The following is a 10,083-nucleotide window of genomic DNA, read 5'->3' on the forward strand; positions in this document are numbered from 1 at the left end:
AAAAAAAAAAAAAAAAAAAAAAAAAAAAAAAAAGCATTAAAAATCTAAAAAGAATAAAAGAATAACCTTGCTGGCAATAAACAACATACTAATATTCCAGTATTAACATACAAAGATTCTCTTTGCAATTCATGACTTTCCTGTCCTATTAGAAAATATATGTCGTTTATTATTTTGAAAACAATCAGATACATGGCAATTTCAGGAGACCACACAAATGTCTAGGAGTACTGTGCATTTTTATCATTTCAATTTTGCTCCATAAAAGTGAAAAAAAATCATTTATTTAAATCCTTCAAGTATCTGTTATTGACTCATAATTTACTACAATAATTGTCTTCTGATCCACTTGCAATTTATATGCATATCAAAGAAAATACATGAGTAAGACAGCTGGCATTTTAGAGATGTCAATTACATTTAATTCTATTATGCTAATTTTTTGTCTGGGCCAAAATGTGATACTTCCAACAGAAGCAGTAAAGAGCTCTAAGAATTTTTTATGTCAAATACAAACATACATTAAGTTTGTAAGAATATTTCCATATTTATAGCATTTCAATCCGTACACTCTTAAAGGAAAAAATCTCAACGATTCTACTGAAAGGTCAAGAAAGAAGGTATTTCTTCTACTTCAGATTAACTTGAACAGTGAAAAAGTTAATTTTGGAGTTTACTAATTCCAAAACAGAATTGCAAGCTAACAAAGTGTTTTAGATTTATCCAAAATACTGTTTTTCTTCTTACAAACATATAAATAGTCCTTTTTTTTCCTATTCTTTTTTTTTTTTTTTCCCCTAGATCCAGTATCATCTTTGAAAGCCCAAAGGTTAGCCTCAGGGCATGTGGAGCAGGGATGCAACTCGCTGTGTCACTTACTGTATGCTCTGCCTCATACCTGTGCTCCCTGTCACTCTCAAAGTACTAAATTACATTTATATAGCGCATACAGTTTTATTATTTCTGTGTTTGGTGGCTTCACATGTAATCACGTCAAGTCACCAGGCATTTTTAGTTTTATGCTGTAATTTGAGCTGAATTTAACCTGAGAGGATATGCAACAAGACTTAAAAAGTACTTGCTAAATGCCATTAATATACTGTTGCAATGTAACTGGTGTCCATAAGCTTACCAACTACTGCTGTGTCGACCAGAAGTATTTGTCCTCATTATCTTTTAGTTAGTCCCGGCAGGCATTTTCTTCCAGCTGCCACCTAACACATAAAACTCAATAAAAATACGTTTCCTTTGTGTCTTAATGCTAGAGCCTTGTAACGGCAGGTAAGTGCTCCTGAAGCTGAGAACTAGCGAATACCGAAAAATACCTGGGAAGCAGCCTGTGCTGACACAGAGGTGCTACAAAAGCACAGCAGCCTTGGGCAGGGGGCATACGAGCTGCTCTGGCTGCTAAATTAGACAGTAAATGCAGGCTTTCAAGCAGCAGGGCAGAAAAGCAGGGACCCTGCCTTGGGAGGTCAACATTTAAATAAAATAGATCCTAGGGACTGTTCAGATTGCATAACATCCCACGTGCACGCATAGTGGCAAGTACAGGAAGAGCACTGACCTTTACTTGGCTGACAAAGGCCTGTGCTTTGGAGATATGTTCCAAGAAAGCCAATTAGAAACAGATGATCGATCACCTTTACTTTCTCCAGCCTTTCTTGTTCTTATCTGGAGTATTTTAGCTGCATTGCTACTTTGCCAGCATTTAAAAGTGTACAGCTTCTCTGTATCACATGCATGAGAACAGGAAGAATGAGTCGTTCATATGATTTACATATTTGCTCTTTTTCTCTTCTTTTTCTTAACCAAAAGAAAGAGAAAGGGAAGGAGGGAGGAATATTGTTCTCAAAAGCTTATAGTGATGAGAACTGCAACATAATATCCAAAAATGTTCAATCAAACTATCTCGAGGTCTCCAACAGCGGCCAGTGGAGGGGGGGATGTCTCCTTAGTTCCTTAAAGCACTCTCCCTGCTTCTGACCATCAGGAGTCACAAACTCCATCAGTACTGCAATGTGATATCTGTTCTGGTGTCAGTGCTCTTCATGTGGAAGCATAATGACTGCTGGGAACCACGCCATAAATCCCATGTTGCTAATAATGGACAGAGATATTTTTTGGATCAAATGGCAGCAATCAGAGCATTTGCAGCAGACAGATACGACCCTGTTTTTGTTAACGTAAACCTACAACAATTCAGTAAAGTGCCACAGCAAGATGTATTTCATAAATCAAGAGTAAAACATCTCAATTCCCTGCTAAACTCTTATTGCTCGAACCCTAGATGCAATCCTAGTTGTACTGAAAGTAATAACAATATTCTCACTGACTTCCATGGGTGCAGGTTTTCACTCAGTGAAGCCAGAGGGGTTTCAAAACACTGCTTTTAGCTACACAGAAAAGCACGAGTAACTTCATATTTTTGGTTTTCCTTTCGCAGTAACTGAGCAGAGTTACATATATTTTCTTACAATCAATTAAACAGTCTCTTCCACTTCTCTTAACTATTGACTATTGCGTGATATATTTATTATTTCATTTAATATACAAGACCTCATACCTACTTATTGACAATGTGCTAAGTTAGGTGCCTTTTGGGCAATTTTCCAGCTCGAAAGAGCAATTATTAACAGAGTGAACACCAGACATCTCAGCATCGTGGGCTGTTATCATTTTGAGCAAAAATGTACATATTAATCAGCTAATCACTAATCCCTGAAGCCCCTAAATGCAATATTGGCAGATCTGCTTAAAAAGCATTCCCAAGCTTGCATGACTGTTGTTGCATTTACTTAAGGAATCATCTGTCACGTAAATGGCTAGTTAGTAAAATCGACTAATTACCAGAGAAGTTAAATGGAGAAATAAATCTCATAAGCTCAAGACTATTGAAATGTTGTCATCCTTTCCCACTCAGAGCCACTAGAAAGGCTTGAGAAATACCTTTCCATTTTGAAAGCCTTTTACATATGTGAAACGTATCCCATTTCATCCATTTGCTGTTGTACTTTACTGAACAAGGGTTTCATTTTTTTATATATTAAAATGCATGCAGTAGATTACAAAATACAGTTGAAAAGTCTCTGAGTCCTGTTTTTCTCTTGCTTTCTATTTGAAATACTTGTTTTGCCCTTTAAGATCATTTTAGCACATTAGCCAATTTTGAGAACTATTCCTGTGCGTGCTTTGGAACTATTCTATTAATTTATCATAGATCAGACCTTTGGGACTTAAAAATCTTTAGATCCATGTTTAATTTCTGTTAATGTTTGTTCTAACTTCCCTGTGGTATCTATTCACAGTGGAAATCTAGTAGGTGTATATATATGCTTTAGACTCCCTTGATATTTGTTCTATAGAACACTTAAAATCAGTTTAATGTTTAAGCTAAAATTAGCACTTCAATTGCTTCCATTTCCTCTTATCTTAATAAATGAGAGTATCTTAATGAAGGAAGTAGGAAACAGATGGGCACGTTGTCAGAGTGTGAAGCTGAATGATTTTGGTGATAACACACACACTAACAACACAATACTTTTAACCTCTAATACTCCAACTACTTTTATAAACAGTTATCCCAATGTTTTCTTTTCCACAAACAAAAAAAATAGAGACTTGTTGGAGGAAAAAATGCCATGTCTTGGTTGTATGACCAAGAATTGGCCCCTTGTGCTCCAGAGTGTCAGCCCCAAACACTCTGAATTGGGAAGCCAGATAAAAAGACATCATGTTCCCCTTGAGCACTTGTAGTGAAAACCTCCCCAACCCTAGAAATCTTGTAAAAGCATAGAGGATAATTGTATCTTCTTAGTTTATCTCTGATTTACCTCATAATGCATCAAACACATTAACAGTGTTTTAACTGACATGATGTGGGAGTTGGGATAATGCTATCCAGCATGCAGACCACTAATGGCTTCTTAATTACAAAACTGTTGTAGGCTGCATGGTTAGCTGCACTGTAATGCTCATCGCCCCTTTTCCCCTATCTTAGCTTTTCAGTATTAATGACTGTTTTAATCTTGCCATCATTTTGTTCAGATCTTTCTTTGACAATTTCTCAGTTACTTATTTTGGGTAGCTCAGTTACAGCGTTGATATTCGTACTAATTGGTCTCTTCTGGCATCTGCAGTTTCAGTTTGGAGCTGATTCAGGAAAAGGCCATCAAATCATAGCAATACTACTTCTATAATTTTCTGCTATTTAGGATGCATACAACTCCACTTTACAGCTTTTACAGATGCATCCGTAATGCCCCTCACAATCATTTTAGGAAAAAAACGTCTCACACCACACTTGTGTTCATGATATACAAACAATTCAGTTTCCTTCCTCCGTTCCTGTGAGCATACAGTATTTTCTCCTCATAACTGTGACAAAAGAAAGCTCCAAAGTTCAAAAGAAATAAAACTGAGATATTGGTTCCTCTGATTTAATATCTTGCATCTATCCAGTTTGCTATGTGGACTACTATCATCTGCTACAGATATCATCCTTAAAACATCATGACCTGGTTATTCCCTCTCTCCTTTTTCCATGGTATAAATCAGAAGCATCTCAACTGCAGTCAACTGAGATACACCTCTATAAAAGCATGATAAGAATCACAATATACAATAACAACCTCAAATATCTATTTCTTCTACTCAGGAAACAAGATCACAGATAAAACACTGTGACAAACATTGGCAATTTGGCTTTCTAATAGCAGGATATTCAAATTAGAACCATAGAATATCCTGAGTTGGAAGGGACCCGTAAGGGTCATCAAGTCCAACTCCTCGCACCGCACAGGTCTACCCCAAAATTCAGACCATGTGACTAAGAGCACAGTCCAATCACTTCTTAAATTCAGACAGGCTTGGTGCAGTGACTGCTTCACTTGGGAACCTGTTCCTGTGTGCAACCACCCTCTCGGTGAAGAACCTCCTCCTGATGTCCAGCCTAAACTTCCCCTGCCTCAGCTTGACACCATTCCCACAGGCCCTATCACTGGTGATTACGGAGAATAGGTCAGCGCCTGCCCCTCCACTCCCCATCATGAGGAAGTTGTAGACTGTGATGAGGTCTCCCCTCAGCCTCCTCTTCTCCAGGCTGAACAGGCCCAGTGACCTCAGCTGCTCCTCATACGTTTTCCCCTCTAGGCCCTCTACCATCTTTCATAGCCCTCCCCTGGACACTCTCCAACAGTCTCACGTCCTTTTTGTGCTGTGGTGCCCAGAACTGCACACAGTGCTCGAGGTGAGGCCGCACTAGCCAATTGCCACGTCCCCAAGACCCGCTCTATTCCCCAGCAACAGATCTAGGAGGGCACCTTTCCTAGTTGGCTGTCTTAGCACCTGCACCAAGAAGTTATCATCTAGGTGCTTTATGAACCTCCTGGACTTGCTCGTGTAGGCTGTGTGGTGATCCCAGTTGATGGCTGGGATCACCACATAAGGACAAGGGGATTTGATGTTCAAATGTTTGAAACAAACCAGAGAAGCAAAATCAAAGGAGAGTTTACGTTCCATCTTCTACCACAGCAGTATTCAGGAATGGGAAGTGGCAAAAAAAAAAAAAAAAAAAAAAATCAGCTATTATAAAAAAAAAAAATATTAAAAAAAAAAAAAAAAAAAAAAAAAGGAACTTGTTCACACAGCAAGACCCAGGCTTTAAATGGAGAATACTTTGCTTTACTTTTCACTAAGAAATAAATTGAAAACCAGCCCAATACAAGCACAAGCTGAAGAGAAGCAGCTGTGTCCACTAGGTAAAGCTGAACACTGTGGACATCCAGCCCAGCTTCCAAGTTCTGTCTACCTGTGAATGGGTCAGAAAATGCACAGCAGTCCTTGCAGCAAGCACTCATTCTCAACTTTTGTCGTATCTTGTTGCTGTTATTTTGTTCAGTAATTATAACGAGGAGGTTATGTAAGGAGATAAACTTTTGTTCTGATTCTGTGTGTCCAGTGGATCCCTGCAAGGATGGAAATTCTCTGCTATTGACTTCAAGACAAGCATACAGTGTGTGAAACGCAGATCAAATTAGCAGTACTAAATAACAAATACATTGCATATACATTAACCACCCTGACTTACAGCTAAAGCAATACATTTGGTTTCTATAGCCCTAGAATGGTTTAAGTTAATCTGTCATAAAGAATTGCACTCTCTCTGGCAGCTGCATCTTTCCTTGAGCATTTGGAAAAATACTATTTGAAGCTTGAGTGTAGAAATTTGCATCCCGTGCAGAAGTGTTGGAAACACTAGACAGGAATATAGCTCCAGTACAGATTCCTGGACATTATTTTCAGTGTCTGCACTCTGCTAATTCTTTAATATCTGTATGTACACATACATTTTTACTTCTCTCAGGTAACTATAGGAAAATGAAAGAAACTTCAGAGAGAGATTACAGCACATTTACTTCGTTCAATTGAATCCAATGCTCTTTTAGTACTGCCTAATAGAAATCAATCCATTTCACTGACACCTGACTGCTATGAACAGTATAACATGTTATTGTGGCTGTCATTTAACCATTCTCCTATTTAAAGTGCTGCATGCCAAACTAAAAACTGCAGAGCCTCTCGCAGAGACGGTATAACCATCATGCAGGCTTCCTATTTAATTAAATAAGGGACTCGCACGCTCTCCTCTTTCCCAGTCAGCACGTCAGGTTCACAGTGTGTTAAACATGGCTGTTTCACCCAAAATTTGTATTCACATAAAACATTCCTTCTGCTGAAACACTGAAACTCCAACTCCAGATCCAGTGCATGGTGTTCATTTTGGGTCTATTATATACTTCTGAGTCAATTTAGAGCTCAGTAAAGGTGCCAGGTTGACTGCGACATACAGTTCCTTTATTCCCCAGAAGCTCCAGAAGAGGCAAGAGCATTGCAAACTCCTACCTAAGGTGCCCAAGTGTGTCCATCATGACCTGGTGGAAAATAAAGAGGTCACCAGGGATGGTTTATGTGGTATGAACATGGGATCGTTAGTCTCCTTGTAGCTCTTGCCACCATGTGTCAGTTGTACTGCAGGCTGGTGCAAAACAGCCTGGCTTTAGCACGCACACCATGCAAATGTAATTCTTCCTGTCATTCCGGACTAACATCCGCAAGCCAAGAGCGAAAGGGTTTGTATTCTGTTATGAACTCCCCAAACTAGCCCATTTCCCAGGAGAGACCTTTGGCTCAGCTATCCTGATTCATACAGGTTAGCAGAAGCACTCAGCTGAGGTACTTATTGCAATGGAAGTTAGCTTTAGCTAGACTTGAGATGTGGAAAATGATAGCAGGCACTGCTTTGCTCAAGGGATTCATGGTTTTCCGCCAGGTATTGCCCTGTAAAAACACAGACCAGGCTGGAAACAGCTACTGCTACCGTGCAAAGTCTGCACAGAGCAAATTGCTGCCACAGCTCTTTCTGCTCAGAGAGATCCTCTGCAAATCACAGTGAATAAAATGAGCTTTTCTTAATGCAGGCTACTTCATCATCTGTTTTACAAAGCAAATACCACAGCCTTCATGTTAAGCTTCACATAGTTCACCCCCTCTTTGCTGACAAAGAGAGACAAAGACAAGAGACATATTCACATTGAGATGCTGCAACAGAAGCAGATGGCCGAACTCTCCCAGGCTTTGGCATTTTTTCTCTTCTGATAACTTTGGTATTTTTGTCTCCCCCCCCACCCTTTTTGGTGCCATCTGCACCCTCCTCTGTTTCTTTGGCTGCCATGTTATTTTCTTAGCTCAGCTTCCCTGGGAAGCAAGGCTTATGTTGCCCTGGTCCTTAAAAAAACTCAATGCCATGGGACAACACAATCTGATGGAGGGACGGGACCCTCAATCATTAGACTCATGTGAATTTCACAACATGTCTCAGGGGTGTCCCATTACTGCTCCTACTATGGGAAGCTCCTCCGTGAGCCCATTCACAGGCACTCAGGACACATGGGCAAAAGCTCAAAGTGAGTGCATCACATGTGCTGTCGCTGCCGTGGTGAGGAACCAGCTACAAGTAAAAGACCTTAGTAGTTCTTGAGATCCTACTGTATTCCAGTATTTCATATATTTTTCAAATGTTTAATACAGCTTTTACCCTCTGTGTTTTCCCTGTTGTGCCTTTTTGGCAATGCTTACATGTTTATCCATCCACCACCAAGCCAGTCTAGATCTCCTCTGCTGTGCAGCTGTTGATCCTCTCCTCCAAGGCCTCTTTTGCGCATCTGCCAAGAGCAAGAGGCAGGTGAGAAAACAAGCAGGAGACAAAGCAAAGGGATTTTTTCTCTTTGCTCTTGTCCAGCACGTATCATGAAAATAAAACCCACAAAATTTTTATTCCATTGCTTTAGACTTCCAGCCAGCACATACCTCAGTGGACAGGCGCCTCTTTGCATTGGTTCAACCAACTGCCATAAAACATACTGCACAGAAAGGATGTTGCCTTACAACCACATGACAGAGCTTATATCAGAAAATCACTGGATTCATTTCCATCATTCAGAATGCTTTGCATTTACCTACATTTTATAAATGAGATCATATATTGAGATGAATACTCTATATTTAAATTTAGTTTCTAAGTTCTGCCTCCGTATGGATATTAGTGCGAATCGAGGATCGTCTCTGTTTGAACTCTCTAGCCCTTACACTCAGATTTAAATTAGTGTTTTGCTTTTAATTCTCACTATGCTTTCACCACTCTCAGGGAACAATAGGGAAGCCCTCTTGTAGTTAATTTACCACCTGAAGACACTAAATAAAAGTTGCAGGGCCTCATTTATTAAACCTCTCCATAAGATTGGAAACATTAGGCAACCAGTCAAGGCTGTGTTTTTATTCAATATTTCCATCAGGGAAATTAGAGCACTGCTCCAAACAAACACAAGGGAATCCAACAAACTCCTGCCCGCTGATGCATGAGGGCTCAGGACCATGAGAAAGGCTCTTTTGCTGTAAAAGTCAGAAGATTTGCATTGACTAAAGCTGGTTGACAGGCAGCATTTTTAGTCTATGTGAGATTTGGACATTTGGAAATTTGGTTCTCTCTTAATTCATAGCATAAAGCATTTTTAGATGTTGCACAAAATAGCCGATCTGCAACACATTCCTGTTGGAAACGTTAACACACTCAGTTTCCAAAATGAACTTGCTACCCCAAACCTCAGCAGCTGCTGACAGAAACAAAAATATGTTAAAGTCAGTTTGAGCATAACCTGCACCTACAGAAGAAAGCAGCAAAATGAAGAGACTGAGGTAATAAAAATGTTTACTTAAAAGGTTTTACTCTCTGCATGATTTGGCATAACATAACAGCATACCATAGATTATTATTATGGCTGAATTGTATGTAAATGAAATGCTGTTTTTACATTTGGATTTCTTTCCCCTAAAGAAATTTCCTCCACTCTTCAAACTTTCTCATGAATTGAGAAGAGACATTTTGCAAAGGCACAGTTGCTATTGTTTATAAAACGTCAACGTTCCCTGTGAAGCACGCAGAGATTTTCCCAACATCTCTTTTTCTCAGACTGAGCATGAGAATGATTGCTGAGCTCCTGGTTCAATCATCTCATATTCATCTCTCTGACAGCACAGAAAACAGCTTCAGAAGAAACAAGTATTTGCCTAGCTCACTGAAAGTACAGCAAATACTGAAAATCAAGTTGGCACAAATGTGCACATTGGTCCCAACAAACCTTTCTTTAATAGCATTGGCAACTACGTGTTGGTACACGCATACATATGAAAATTTCTGCCAAGTATAACTTGAGACAAATGATGGTAAGCACATATCCCCTTTGACTGAAGGTCAGTATAATGCAATAAGGTAATTCTGCATATCTCATGGGGATGAACGACATGTCTAGAGAAACCAGCCTGGATGGGACCTGTTTGCTACACTTGCAGTGTTCTAGCACAGGCATTATTTTGGCCTTCAGAGACACTCGCACCCATGGGAACACTGGTGCAGGGCACTCCAGGTGTCCTGATATAGATATGTTTGGGTCTCTTCCAGCATGCTCTCCTGGTGTGTGAATAAAAGCAGTAAGCAGCGAAAGCATGCCTGCTAGATGGGCACTCACA

General features: G+C 39.7%; 1 protein-coding gene across 1 annotated transcript in view; it reads right to left on the reverse strand.

Annotated features, from left to right (window-relative positions):
- Nucleotides 1-8,222, reverse strand: part of ZNF804A (zinc finger protein 804A) — a 213,772-nt gene extending 205,550 nt beyond the window's left edge. The window contains exons 1-2 of the mRNA XM_035331514.1: nt 8,137-8,222; nt 5,810-5,966 (exon numbers count right to left, since the gene is read on the reverse strand). The gene's annotated coding sequence lies outside the window, so the exon portion shown is untranslated. The remainder of the gene's footprint in view (nt 1-5,809; nt 5,967-8,136) is intronic.
- Nucleotides 8,223-10,083: the final 1,861 nt, after the last annotated feature.

The sequence above is a fragment of the Oxyura jamaicensis genome, chromosome 7 (genome assembly GCF_011077185.1).
Source record: "Oxyura jamaicensis isolate SHBP4307 breed ruddy duck chromosome 7, BPBGC_Ojam_1.0, whole genome shotgun sequence".
NCBI lineage: Eukaryota > Metazoa > Chordata > Aves > Anseriformes > Anatidae > Oxyura > Oxyura jamaicensis.